Source organism: Lissotriton vulgaris, unplaced genomic scaffold (assembly GCF_964263255.1).
Source record: "Lissotriton vulgaris unplaced genomic scaffold, aLisVul1.2 SCAFFOLD_832, whole genome shotgun sequence".
Lineage (NCBI taxonomy): Eukaryota > Metazoa > Chordata > Amphibia > Caudata > Salamandridae > Lissotriton > Lissotriton vulgaris.
Window position 1 is genome coordinate 452,571 of NW_028245555.1, and position 15,428 is coordinate 467,998.

A 15,428-nucleotide genomic window follows, 5' to 3' on the forward strand; every position below is an offset into this window, starting at 1 on the left:
TCTCCCTCGACAATGTCTAAGTCTACAAATGCCAGGGAAGCTCCTACCTGTACAGGATGGGATTCTTTTGCGGCTGGGGGTCCGAGGCCCGGGGGCACGAGCTGACACCCGGCGGGAGGGGAGCGCCCTGAGCCCCAGGACGGTCTCCGAGACCCCTGAGGCGTCCTGACGACGTGCGCGGCCCGCCTCCGCGCAACCAACCTTCACACTTAGCCAATCAGCAGCTGAGACTCCAGTCAGCCAACGAAGTCTGAGCCAATCAACAGCTGCGTCCCATACTGAAGCGTCCTGAGAACTTTCTAGGTCGGCTCCGCGTGCAACTAACTTCCTGACACTCAGCCAATCAACAGCTACTGCTGCTGCCAACTGCCCTACGACAAGCCAATCACCAGCTGCGCACCGCTCCATGTCCCTTGACCCCGCTGGAGAATTGATAAATAGAGCTGAGGAGGTGCTGGCCCTCATGATCTCTGGGTGTAGTCTCTGCGCGTGCAGGCCTCAGCTGACCCGTGTGCGACCCCCGGTGTGGGGGCTGCTGTATGCGAGCTGGTGGCACAGGTGAGAGTAGCCTGTGGTGTACCCCCTTTGCCCGTAGCTGGCCTGGGCAGGTTCGGGTAGTGAGTTGGCTGGGTAGTCACAGGTTACAGCAAACTATGCGACTTCTCTGTGATTAAACCAAACTATCCTTAAAATGTGCAAATCTAGTCTCAATTATACAGTATGATAAAATGATCAAATATGAAGTGCGAACATGCGACCTTCTAATCCTAGCAATATGGTAACTATTAGAGAGTAAAGTGCATCCTACTGATGTAATCTAGTTTGGGTACTCACAGCGTTGCATGTAACAGCGGACTGTAGGTTTTCTATATGGACTGCATCCATAGAAGGTACAAATCCAATCTCATTCACGTAATATAATACAGCAATAACATATGAATTGCTCATGTGCATCCTTAAAAAAGAGATGCAATCCTGGTGATAGTCGTGGGATAGTTTGTTATGGGGAACTAAGCAGCTACATAGGGCTAATCTAAATAACATGCATAACCTATTCAGCTCAAACCTCTATGGCGAACATTACACAGATAGTTACCCCAGTTGATTCCTTCGGTGCACCGTTGAAGAGATGTATTTGTACATCATTAGTCGTATATATTCTGTTTGGAGGAGCTGAAGGCAATAAAGAGGCGGCCTCCATTGTCTAATGCTCCGAACCCTCCCTTAACAGTTTTATAAATTCCTTCCGAGCTTGAGTGTATAACTGATAGGATAAAAGGGAATGCAGCAAGTTCTGTCTATTTATATTGTTTCCTGCACAGCCTTAATAGGAATGCAGCAAGTTCTGCCTGTTTATGTTGTTTCCTACACAGCCTTAATAGGAATGCAGCAAGTTCTGCCTGTTTATATAGTTTGCTGCACAGCCTTACCAACCCCGTGTCCCTTGGTTTCTGTTTCACGGCAGAGCCCAGGTTGCTATGAGTTAAAGCAGTTACTGTTCAACCATTTTTGGTAATTAGGGGCTCCCGGTTTTCTCTCAACCCAGAGTAACTAGTTAATCGATTGGATTATACCGTCGAAAGCTTCCAGCATCCTTTTTGGATTAAGTTCACTTTAAGGAAGCTAGACTCTACTCCTTGTTTGTCTTTACCAGTTCCCCCAGGATAACGTCAGGGTTCACTGTTCACCATTTTTGCATGATTCCCTTGTTCCTATTGTAGGCTATTGGAATAAAAGGTGGAGTTTTTTTGGTCTGTCTCAAAGGAGCTGGCCAAAGGGAGATCGTCACTTAGATGTTTTTGCACATTTGTAAAGTCTAGAGCCTTTGCTTTACAATTATCTGAAAGGCAATAACATCAATAAGACTACCTTCACCTAATTATGCATTCTATCTGATCCGATGTTGGCTGTGTGATAAGACCTATTGTATGGAGGAGGAAAAATCTGGACAATATGGAATTAAAAATGTCACCACAAGGATTGTGGTCAAAATGACATTGGTACCCTGTATCATCTCCCTTCACTTGTCATGTGTTTGTTTTGGAAAGGGGCATAATGTGCAATTAAAATCGCCCTCCCACAATAGTGATTTACGTTTTAGGATCATTTAGAAATCTACTGAGAAAACGTTCAAGTAGGCTAGCTATGTCAGTGTTACCAAAGATAAAATTGTTGCGATAGAAGTTGACCATAACCAGCATGGTATTTGATTAATATAGGTCAATGAATTGAAAGTGAGTGGACTCAAGGTACATGTTACTAACTTTTTTTGTCAGATTAGTTGCTGTTAATGAAAGCAGGCCAACTCTATGATGCCGCCCTTGCAAATGGCTAGCTGGAATGTGGACAGAACCCCCTGCCCATCTATTTGCAATGTCTCCCTGGTCCAGGTTTCTTGAAGACACTATGTTGTAACCCTTTACAGTGTCAAGCTGATAATTATTTTGCACCTTATTCAGGAGGTCTGCCACGTTCTTAAAAACGCTTTTGAAAACACGGGTGTATCCGTTGGTTCTATGTTTTCAAACTCTGGCCACAAGGAGATGTCATCTATCGCCTTTAGGTGGGATGATTCTTTGGTGTGGTGGGTGGCATCCTCTGTGCTATGCCCAGTCCTATTTTTTCATTTCAATGTCCACCTTGTCACTCGTGGGTATTATCACATTTTTGTGCGGTTTAGGTGACATTTTGGAAACGAGGCCCAACGGGTCTATCTAGAAGAGACCCAACCACATGCATGTATTTTAAGTTATTCGCAGTCTCCAGTCCCTTTCTTTTGTTTACGGACCGACGCAGGTAACATCTTGAAGATAATTTATGCTCATAAAAAGGCTCTCACAGCTATGCCAGTTCCTAGCTTTTACTAGTTAGTGTATTGCTTTATTTTTCAGCTGATGTCTCTTCCTATCGATCGTCTGGCAGAGGTGGCAAGTTTTCAAGATTATTACCACACGGTTTGCTTCCAGTGGTAGTTGCAGAACTCTTCTAGAAGTTGATCTCAGTTCTTGGGGCTCATGATTAGCCTTCTGACTTTATCTGCTGCTGTGTAACTGTGGTCAGCTTTTGCGTGGACATTTTCATGTGCTGGGTACAGAATCCTATTCGCTTTGTGTTGAGGGGCCATAGCTGGGGGTCTTATGAGGAGTTTGTTTGGTTGGCCACCTCCCCCTGACGGATGTTGCTGTCCTTGGTTTGAGCAGTGGCCTGTATTCAGGGGTTTAGATTTGAGCCCTGTGTCTCCTTAGGCCAACTAATCCAGCTTGATGCAATTAAGTTTTCAAACATGAGTCGATACTGTTTGGTTGAAAAACAATAAATGAGGCCAATAGTTGCCAATCTTCTATAAACTGGTAGAAAGCAATAGCAAGCGAATATAAAATGAAGCCGTCCGTGTTTAGATTAAGTGTTGTAAATATATTCACACAAACTTGGTTATCACATTGCAGAACATAATATAAACCAACGATGCAACATATTAATCGTACGTGTTAAGCATTTTTATTGATGGACTAACACATGCGACTCAAGCAGAGAAACAACCAGAATAGGAGACACAGTATTCAGAACGTCTCTTGTAGATCTTGCCAACATACTCCATTCTCTGAAAACTTCTGCTTATGAAGATGTTTCATCAAAGCTGCCTTCTGCAAAGCTCTCATCCCATTTGCCATTGTCGACGCCTCTCACTCAAGGCATCTACCCAGAAGCTTTTAAGACAATTTAGATGATTCTACTCATAAGGAAACCTACACTAGATTCTGATTGTCTCGCCAGTTTTACAGGCCGATAACTCACTCACTCACTCACCCATCCTCCAGTCCAAATCATTGGAAAAGTAGTATAAGCTCTACTGCAGTCCACTTTGACACATCAGTTCTTGGCATATGCTGTACAACTACCAGTCTGCTTTCAGATCATGGCTTCAGCACAGAGACCTCTACTCTACACATCATAGAAGTCCTCCTTCTGACTACACATGAAGAATGATCCCTGGCACCTGGTCTTGCTGAACCTCTTCTCTGCCTTCGTTGTTGACCATCCAATCTTAATCCACACCCAGGATTCTAACTGGATTCACCAACAGGGTCTTTCACTGGTTCTCCTCTAACCCTTTAACCAACTCCAGTTTGTTCACCTCCAGATCCCAGTAGATGCCACCCGAGGGACCCCCTGTGGCTCCATTGTGTCCCCTGCCATCTTCATCCTCTACTCTGGAGCCCCTTGGGGCTCTGCACCAATAACCGCATCAAAATTCACCAATATGCTGATGCTAGACAACTGAACTTGATAGTCTTCACTTCTCCAAACTACCAATAACTCAAACAAGCCCTATCGCCCTTTTACTGGCATGCTCTCACAGTTCACATACTTTTTTTAAAAATCATCAGAAAGTTACTCAAAACGGAACTGTTTTAGGGCATGTTACTGTGCCTGCGGCCTATTATCAGAAGGCTTCTGTGCCAAGTAAGTAAGTAAAATTTATTTGCACAATTAATTAAAATCATTGCAATATACACATTTGGAATTGACCGTTAAAAATATTTTCAAGTCTATTAAAAAGACAGTGGGTTTGTTGGTTAAAAAGGAACAGGAGAAATGTCACTTAGAGGTGATAAAGCTCAGACTTGGTCAGATGGTAAGGTCAAGGAGTTAATTTCTGTGAAACTTTACAAAACGTGTCGCCATCTGAAGTGAGTCTCCCCTCATGCATGCATTGAGTGCTTCTTGTCATGTCCTGATATTAAGAAGAAGCCAAATTGGTCTCGGCCAGAAAATTCTTTGAGCTCGTAGGGGTTGACAGATGCACAAAATGTGAATGAGATTTTCCTCTTCCTGATTGCAAAAACAGCAAGATAACCCTTCGGTGGCGAGTCATGCTCAATATACTTTTTTTTTTTTTTAAACCTTTATTTTCCAGTTTTAGCAGAGTAAAATACATGATTTAATAACTACAATGCAGTGGAATGCTTCAGCAATTGGAGAAAATAAAAAGGTAATACATATCTGAAAGAGCAGAAAGATAAGAAAGATATCGCCAACTAATACCGTGTTGTGGGCAAAACACCTTACACATCAATGAATAAAAATAACATAATCCACACAGACATAACAAACAATCTCGCCATCAAATGTCAATGATAACAAAAATCTAGCCAATACCTTCAGGGGTGAAGCCAGCTTGCGTTTGAGGTATGTGTGCTGCATTACACCGGGAATTATAGTCTCTATACGGGCCCCAATATCAATTGGTCTGGACGAGCTGGGAAGCAGAGTACTGAACTCCTCACAGTTGGTATTGCAGAACGCCATGCTGTTCAACCAGGAACGTATCGTGGGGGCACGCCTGCCACCTCACAACAGTGCAATCTCCCGCTTGGCCAGCAGGAAGCCCAACGCAACAAGCTTCCGGACCTTCCTGGGAAAGTTGACCACAAAACCGATAAGAGCAATCTCGGGAGTGGGTTAAGGCTGCATAGATAGAATGTCTCCTAATGTGGAGTGCACGCTCAACCAGTACTGGTGGACCTTAGGACAGGTCCAGGTGAGATGAGCAAAGTCAGCAAAGGGAGCCGAACATTTATGACAATGGTGTGGTCTGGAGTTGTCAATTCTATGAGAATGGGTGGGTGTAAAATACATCCAACGGAGGAATTTGAAATGAAGTAATTTATGTCTACTATTCAAGGAGATGTCACTGGTGGCTCTACAACAATGCTCCCACTGGTCATCTGAAATCGGTCCACCCAAGTCAACCTCCCAAGCCGCCCGGACCCTAGAGTAGTCCATTGTCCTGAGAGCTCCACACTGTCGATAAAGTTTAGAAATTTGGTGCGCCCCATCAGGGCTCTGTATCAATAGAGTGAGGGGGGAGGCCTCAACCGGGGCCGTAGGATAGGATGGGAACCTGGCCCTCAGAGTGGAGCGCACCTGGGTCAGAATGAACATGTCCATAAAAGAACGTTCACTAAAGCGAGCATCTTCTGATATTGAGAATACATGGCCGTCTGGAAACAAGTCTCCGAGAGTGTACACATGGAATTTCTCCAGGGTGTGCTTTACCAATGTTTCCCCGGTGATCGAAAGAAGGGAGGAATTGGGGAAGGGTAATGCGGGGGAAAATAATAGGTCCAGCCCCAGGAGTCTGCGTAACCTGCACCAGGCCCAGCAAGTAGTGAAAACAGTCTGAACATCCTGGTGCTCCTGAGGGAAACCTGTGGGGAGTAGTGAGAAGTTGCCGCGGGAGTACCAGATCCGCGTCTGGCTTTAAATATGGAATGCGCGCATCTGGGTGGAACCAGGCGTAGGCATAACAGCACTGTGCCACCAAATAATACAGGTAAAAATCTGGGACTCCAAGACCGCCTCTGTCCATTGGCAGGGTCAGAATCTTCCAGCTGACCCGAGGCATCTTGTCTCCCCAGACTAGGCGTAACAATACAGAGCGAAGTTGTGAAAAGAAGGCTTTGGTGAGGGGAATGGGAATATTAAAATACAGAAATCAGGGCAGGACCACCATTTTAATGATGGCAACTCTGCCTGCCATGGACAGGGGCAGCCGTAACCACCTCGTGACCTGCGATTCTAATGAACTAATCGCTCTGCCATAGTTCAGGCGGATCATTGAGCCGGTGTCTAGGTGAATATGGACTCCCAAATATCTGACCGAATCATCGCACCATTCCAATAGAAATTCACATTGCAAGGGCTTAGTGCCAGCTGTAAGGGGAAAAATAACTGATTTGTGCCAATTAATATGGAGCCCTGAAAACTCACCAAACCGGACCATTTCCCGAATTAAGGGGGTCAAGTTGACCTGGGGCATTCGAACATAAAGAACTGTGTAGTCTGCATACATAGATAACAGGGGACCAGTGCGAAACTGTAACCCGCGTTGTAGGTGATTTTCCTGGAGCTGTCTAGCTTAAGAGTCCATGGCCAAAATAAAGAGAAGAGGGGATAAGGGGCATCCTTGTCTCGTGCCGCGTGACAGAGGAAAGGGCTAGGACAAAGTGCTATTGAGGCGCAGGCGAGCCAAGGGTTTAGATATAATAGCGCCACCGTCGCAACAAAATACTCCTGCATGCCCATACGGCGCATGACAGAAAGGAAAAAAGGCCATTCAAGAGAATCGAACACTTTTTCTGCATCTAGTAGAATAGCAGTGGCGGGGGTAGAAGGCTCAATTCTTTATAAAATTGTGAACAATGTCCGAAGATTGAGAGAAGTGGAACACAGCCAGATTGTACCGGGGAGATAATGAATTCCATCAAAGACAGCCTGATGGCTATGACCTTAGCCACGATTTTATAATCCAAATTCAACAGGGATAGCGGCCTGTAAGAGCCACAGAGCATTGGATCTTTCCCGGGTTTAGGCAAGAGGATGATCACCGCCTCACGGAACGTTGTGGGGAGCATACCTGCTTAAAGAGCTTCGGCGTAAACCTCCACTAGACGTGGTACAATATGTCCTTATAAGCCTTATAAAAATCAGCCGAAAAGCCGTCGAGACCGGGAGCCGAACTAGCGTGCAGAGTCAATGGCCTCAACCACGCTATCGGGGTGATGGGAGTCAAAAGGAAGTCATGCATATAACGTTCCAGGTAAACCAGGGCCACCTCGGATAAATAAGCTTCTTGGTTGCCGGTATCTCCGGACCGACGGGAAGTATAGAGGGATCTGTAATAGGAGAGAAACAACTCTTACACATCTGGGGTGGAGTGTAACGTGGAGCCGTCCGGTCCAGTCATTGAGATGATATACGCGGGACCTCGATTGGGGCGCAGAGTGTTAGCTAGGAGTCTACCCGGACGTTCTCCCTCTCCATATCGACGCGCCACACTGTGTTTGTTGAGAAAGGATAGTTCCCTATGTGCCGCGTCAATGAACTCTATGCATAGCATAGGAGTTCCCACGCAAATAAAGCTTTCTTGTTCCTTTGACTTGGGCCACTCGCTTCTGGACTTCTGTCTCTCTGGGAGCAGCAGCAATTTTAGCGCGGGGACACATTCTTGTGTGTAACCAGGCGCTCTAAAAATGGCTTAATTATTTATTATAGCTCAAGGCGGCGTGCTTTACGAGAGTCGGTGGGATCGTCGAGCGATTCGCAATCTACAGCCGCGATATGCCTCTTAAGACGATCCAAAGTAGAGCGCAGATCACGCAGTACACATGCATGCTTCGAGATGCAAACCCCGCGGATATATGCCTTAAAGCCCTCCCATAAGAACGCCTATGTATCGACAGAACCGGTGTTCAATTTGAAGTAATCTTCAATTGCCTGACGGACTTCTTCGTTAAAAACGGGGTCCATCAAGGTGGGGCCAGGGAATCGCCACTGCCTTTCAAAACCACCTGCTCGGGGAATGCGTAGTTGCAGGACCACCGGGGAATGATCAGAGTACTGAGTGAAAGCAGGATGCAGTGAGTGCAGATGGGATTCCACATCAACTAAAGAGTACTGCGCACAGAGCTCCTGCAGGGCAGAACGGCCACAGGGTTTGGTGTCAGGGAAGGTGGATGTGCTGTCCCTATCATGATCCATCCGCCCATGATCAGAAGGCCAGTGTTAATTGAATGGAGGCGAGTCTGTAAAGAATAAAAAAAGGAAGGGGAGTCAGTGTTCGGGCCGTAAACTCCTACCAAAGTGACCCTGTGTCCCAGCAGCAGTCCAGTGATGATTAAAAAGCAGCCGTCAGGGTCCTGGTACGTGTTGTAATGTGCAAACTGAATTCTTTTATGAAAAAATATTGAGACCCCGTGTGCATATCTACTATAATTGGAATAGAATCTATGTGGGCCCCAGCCAGATGCCATTGAGCTGCCATCTGAGCCAGACAGGTGGGTCTCCTGCATAAAAAGGACATCAATTTTGTGTCGGGCTACATAATTCAGCACCTGCCTACACTTCCTGGTGTTATCCAGGCCACGCAAATTCCATGTCAATAGTGAAAGCCCAGAAGGACCAGGCACATTTCCTAGCTGTAACATTTTAACTGCATAAAAATTATCAAAATGATACCTGCATGCATCACAATCCACCAAATAGTCTCCAGTTTATGCAAACTGAAAGAAACATCATTAAAAAAAAAATCCCCCACCCAAACTCTCATTCACTACGAAGAGGCAGCCCCTAACATAACCATCAGTGCACTTGAAGGATGAATGTCTAAGCAGAAATTGCAGATCTGGGAAAACAAAGTGCAACATCAAAACAACGAGAACCACAGTGGTGTACACCATGGGGCGCGGTAACTCTACGCCGGTCGGGCAATACAGCAATCGAATACTAAATGTTGCAGAGTGGTGCATGTGAAAACGAACAACTATCAATGGGACATTACGAAAGAGCATTATAACATAGGAGGAAATCAGCCTGTCCCGGATTGTGAAAAAAGGTCCTCACTGGACTGAGATGCCTGCGTCGGGGTGGGGGGGAGGAAGGGGGCGGTAGAAGGTCTTGGGGCCCCAGAGACGGACGCGTGGCCTTGTTTGTAGTCATGGAAGAACTCCTGTGCCTCAGTTGGAGTGTCGAACACCCGTGGTCTGCCATTTATGTCCACCCGGAGCCGGGCAGCATAAAGCATACCATACCGCAGGCCCAGGTTCCTAGCCGTTGCTTTGACTCCCTGGAATTTGCGCCGGGCCTCCTGTACAATGATGGTAAAGTCTGGGAAGAACAAAAGTTTGCTACCCTGCCACTGGATCTCCCCCAGGTCACGAGCCGCATGCAGAGCAGTTTCGCGATCACGAAAGTTCCTAATCCTGGCAATGATGGGCCTGGGAGGCTGGCCGGGCCTAGGACGAGGCCCCAGCGATCTGTGAGCTCGTTCAACCACAAAGCCCTAAGTGAAGGAGTCCTTGCCGAACAGATCTGAGAGTAGTTGTTCCACCAATGTGTCCATGCGGCCAGTGGCTGTCGTTTCTGGTACACCAAAGATTTGTATGTTGCGGCGACTCCTGGCCTCCAAATCTTCGTTCTTGATGGCGACGCCTTTGAGGATCTTCTCAACTCTGTCCAGCCGCCTTAATGAGGAGGAAGCCCCGTCCTCCATGTCTGAGACCCTGGACTCAACCAAATCTAATCTTCGGTCATGCGCCTGGATCTTTGTGTTCATTCCCGCCAACTTTGTGTCAAGATCTTCAAATTGGCCCTCCAGGGTTTTAAATCCCGCTCTCATCTCTGCCAGCATGGCCGCGACCAGGGGTGATGAACCATCCACCTCCGAGGCAGCAGAAGCCTTCGATGTCGAATCAGTGGGGGCATCCGCCGCAGCACCCAGTGCCTTGTCGAACCGGAGCTTGGGTTGCCTGGGGTCCTTTTTAACCATGGTCGCTGAAGTAATGGGAGGGGGATCTAGTGCTAAGAGTGAGCACACCACCACGATGAACCAGCGTTGCACACGGTGACCAGGGAAGGCCGCAAGTACACCCAGACTGATAGAAATGCAGCGAACTATCGTGGGCACCGGGTATTCAAGAGGAACAATCTGGGTGCAACCAGTACAGGGCAGCGATCTGTTCCAATAGGCGGCCAAGAGAGTAGCAGCAACACCAGGAGGGCGCAGGGCAGTACCAGCTGACCAATGATGAGCACTGGGGTAGAGACACCAACCAAGCGGCAGGCAGCGATGGCCGTAGTATGCACAGCTAGGCACAAGATGTCGGCAAGCCTGTCGCAGGTTGCAGTGGGCATCAGGCAGACCGGGAGCCAGGGAAGCAGGTAGGTTGGACCTTGGCGATGTGGGAGAAGCAGGCCACAGGTTCATGTCAGTCTGGGGCCCAATTAGAGCCTTGCATCACTGGACGCCCCGGGGACTACTAACCCCAAGCAGAGATCAGGACCAGGACGCCGGGGGGTCTCACAGCGCAGGCCCCGCACCACCGCAGGTGATCAGCGACTCCTGGGTGCCGAAGGGGGGAAGCCCGCAGCACCCAGATTGCCCCGGTATTGCCCCGAGCACCACCTGCGTCCGCAGCACAGTCCCCGTGCAGCCCCACCCCCAGGCCGGCCAGTCTCGAAACTCGAGGCCGCGGCGTCGGAGATCGCACTAGAGAACAGGGTGCCTGATACTGTTTTATTTTTTTTGGTTAAGGAAAATAAACTGTTTCTTCCAGCAAGCGGCTTTGGAACTGCTGTTTTGGTGTTTGCAGTCTTGGATGGAATTGGGTATGGTGTTACCAAGACCCTCCAAGACTGAACATTTGTCCTTTTTCCCACCCCGCCTGAGGAGCATCCTGCTCAGTGTGTCCAGGGACTGAAGAAATTACAGCACACCTTCTCGAAGGAACTCTATGGTCTTTCTTGCCGGCCTGCACCATCTTCAAAACCAGTTGCATCGTTTACAAAGCCATCACCACATGAAACACTGCTTTGCTTGAAGAAAAGTTCACAATTTCTGGTCACTCCCAGCACATCTGCAGCCAGGACACCATGAGCCTTGAGGCTAAAGTGTAAAAAGTAAAACAAGGCAGCAGGCTTCCACCATCTATGCACACAGAATCTGGAACAACATTTTGTATTTTGTATTAATCAGTGCCATCCCAACGCAGTTCCCATTTAGCAGAGTTGAAGGGGCACCTTTTTTATAAAATAGATTGCACTTCTGCTCCTAGAATCTTTCCCATCGCTTGGTGACTATATATGCTTGCGTTTAACCCTGCACAGTGCTATGCTTAGTTTATATATACATATGTGCAATTCTTCCTAAGAGTGTAGCAATGGCAGTTGATAGCAGTCATATTTTTGAACTAGCTGAAACAGCTGCTTCTGAAACGCTCCCTCCTACAATGCCACCAGCTCCTCATGGGCTTGCTCTAAAAGCATCATTAATGATTTAAATAGTGCTTTCTCTACTCCAGCTTCATTTTGTAATGTGGACTTTTTTTTCGTTCAGTTTTGCTTGTTTCTGTAGCCCTCTAAACTAGTATACAGCATGCCTGACAGTGTCATTTGTATGCACTAACAATGGTTCTTGGTGCCACCTCCCTGCTTGAGCTTACTAGATAATGCAGACTGATCGTGTCCTTTCGCCATAGCTAAAGTACAGTGGCTCACTCTAGCATTCTCCCAACCGACCTACACCTTGCTGAATGTTTTGCCTTCTGTATAGTTAGTCTGTGCCACCTGTGGACCAGAAAGTGGAAATGCGCATGGTGTTCATTCACTTCTCACTGATTTTAGCACCAAGGCTACCACTTGTATTGTGAATTTATAAAGCGCAAAACTGTCACCCTGCGGGTATCCTGGCGCTGCAACTTGTCAAGTTGGCACTAGGCAGAACAGATATCCTGTACATTGTTTCCAAGAGCTCAAATTACTCCGCCCTAGGGAAGAGCCTTGTCTTTAAACTCTTACTAAATAGGAGTAGTGATTTAATCTGTAACATGCAGGGGGAGAGTGTTCCGAATTCGTGAAGCAGCATGCATATTTATTTTGGGCAAGTCTGGACAGCTCATCAAAGATTTGTAATTGCCTTATTGCTGTTGAATTTCAAGGAACCACTAGATTACAGTGCAGATCAGTTGGATGACAGCCTGTTTTCCATCAAAGGGTGCCTTTAGCAGGGAGATCTCATTGGTGTACATGTAACGGGAAACACTGGGGTCAAGATAAGATCCTTTCTGGAATCTAAAATAGGTTCACTTACATGGGGGAGGGGGTAGTGATCTCCCATGGAGATAGCCTGGTAATTGTTACACATCTCACCCTGACCTATGCAAGGAATCCATTTAGCTAGGGCATTAAGCCTAACCTGGATAGCCCTTGCCCTGTCGTACTGTTTTGGAGAACTTTTACAGTACTTCATACATACACTGTTGTACCTTTAACATGCTCAGATTCATCACTAGGATACTGGCGCAGCCTTTTCAGAGTGCCTGGTAGAAACATCATGGGCTTTGCACTGCAAGGAGAACTTTGGCTGTGGTGCGGGAAGATTGGAAACCTGCTCCAAATGGTATGGCAAAAGTGTAGCTGGAATTAGGCATTGTGTTGCAGAAAAGTAAGTACCTACCATCTTTAGCAATGGTCTGTGTCGTGGGACTATAGGAATAGAAATAGGTTAAAGCTCTCAGGTTCAGGTTGAATGGGGTTGCCTCATTTGGACAAGCAATTCCAGGTTATTTGCTCATTTGGTAGACCTTTTGCCAGGGGCAGTATCCTGGACTATACAAGGTTACATATCTCTATCATTACAGACCCTGATCTACTATGAGCACAATCTTTTATTGTAAACCCTCACAGCACTGCAGCCATTCTGGCTAGGTTTGGCTGTGTTGACCAAGACACTGGGAGAAGTTGACCCTGATGTAGATGAGAGAATATCCCACATACATCTAACAAAGCACAAATGCCAGCACTCGCTTCAAAATGGACTCTAATTTTCGATAGACTGAGTCATTGGTGTTTGGGAGCTCACAGCTGTGAGCACAGCAGTGATAGCTAGAAAGATGCATACTATAATTCTTCATTATGATCGGTGTACATAAGGGGGAACGTCTGAATTTCAGAATGGACTAATGTGCTGGAGCAAACTGCAGATGTCTAAGAAAGTAGAAGTTGTGGATTATATAACTAATCCAGTGAGTGGTAGTGTGGTAAGCCAGTTAACAATGGTTACTGCGGATACTGTTGATAATTTATCAGTTTGACATATGCCAAAATTAGGAAGACATTTTTAGTGGCTAAATAAAGACTAGATTCGGCTACATAAACCCAATAGCTATCAAACCAATCTGATTTTGCTAGACATTGGCCTTCACTGCTGTAGGTTTTTATTTTATTGGTGCTATTCCTTAACTGTGAGCTTGGCTTTAAAGACCAACTGAGCACCGTACATGATGATTTGTACACTGCTCTGGTACTAGCAGGGTCCTTCAGTGCTTACCTAGCCATAAACAGATAAGGTCCACTGGCAAACAAGTGCTTAAGACTTGGAAATTCAGGTTTTAAGAGCATTGCTGAGGTGGGTGGGGCAAATAATCTGTATTTGTAAAGCATCGCTTATCACCAGTGAGGGTATCCAGGTGCTATGCTGCAAAGTCAGTTGAAGAACCAGGTCTTGAATCCCTTCCTGAAATGAATCGGTGGGAAAGATGTGCGGAGGTGGAAGGGGAAGGGTCTTCCAGTACTTGGTGGTGAGGAAGGAGGATTGTCCACCACACCAATGGGGCAATGGTGGATGCATGTTACCGGAGCGAGGTTGATGTGAGCAGAGGTTTCTGGGTGGTAGGTGGAAATTCAGGAGGTGGTTCAAGTAGAGGGTCCTTGGTCATGGAGGGCTTTGTAGGTGTTATTCAGGAGCTTGAATTACCATCTTTTCTGGGTGGGGAGCCAGTGGAGGTCTCAGGAGCTGGGTGATGTGGGTTCTCTGTGGCGGGTTGATCAGTTTAGCAGCTGCATTCTGGATCGTTTGTAGTCTTCATGAGTTTGGTGGTGGTGCCTGCATAGAGTGCCTTGCTGTAGTCCAGTCAGCCTGGTGATGATGGCCTGCATCCGTTTCCCTTGTGCTGATGGGGAGCCACTTAAAGAATTTGTGGAGATAGCGTTGATCTGACATTTCATTAGAAGTTCACTGTTCAGGATGAAGTAGATCTTTCAAGTGTGGTCTTTTAGAGTGGGGGGTGGGTCCGGGTTCTGATGCCACCAAAAATCACTCCAGCTGGAGGTGTCTGCCGAAAATCAGCCCTTTAGTTTTGTCAGTGTTGAGATATAAGCAGTTCTTAATCCATATTGACACATTCCTCATACAGTTGTGGTAGTTTATATTGGTCGTAGTGGGGTCTGATTCAGAACAAGACAAGCTGGGTGTCGTCGTTGTAGGAGACTGATGTGTGTGCTTACGATGTTTGCAAGTGGTGTCATGTAGATGCTGAATAGAGTTGGACTGAGGTAAGAGCCTTGAGAGATGTTGCAGGTGCTGCTCTTGGGTTGAAAGGTGAAGCAAGGGAGATGGAATTTCTGGGTGCGCCCCCTGAGGATGGAGGCAGTTTATTTGTTCAGTGATTCCAATCCGGTGTAGTTGCTCAATGAGTGTGGTGGGAGACTGTCGAAGGCTGCGGCGAGGTAGAGTAGGATGAGGGTGTCTGATTCGCTCCTTTGTCAAGTAGGGTGCGGACTGTTGTGCTGATCAAGGCTGTCTTGGTTTTGTGATTAGATCTGAATCCAGATTGGGAAGGGTCCAGCAGGTTGTTTCTCTCCGGATGTTTGGTGAGTTAGAGGTTGATGGCTTTCTACAGGACCTTGGTGGTAAATGGCAGCAGTTAGTTGGGCAATAGTTTTGGAGCACGCTGGGGGGTGCCGAGGGTCTCTTGAGGAGCAGCTTGACCTCTGCATGTTTTCAGACGTCTGGAAAGGTGGCTGTGGCGATTGAAGTGTTAAGAATGTTGGGGGCTGGCAGCTGATCTTGTCGCTTCCAAGGTTGAAAA

At 46.9% G+C, this 15,428-nt stretch overlaps 1 protein-coding gene across 1 annotated transcript in view; it reads left to right on the top strand.

Moving 5' to 3' along the window:
* Positions 1–463: 463 nt before the first annotated feature.
* LOC147666352 (uncharacterized) overlaps positions 464–15,428 on the top strand; it is a 406,262-nt gene continuing 391,297 nt past the window's right edge. Inside the window, exon 1 of the mRNA XM_086949103.1 lies at positions 464–558. The gene's annotated coding sequence lies outside the window, so the exon portion shown is untranslated. The remainder of the gene's footprint in view (positions 559–15,428) is intronic.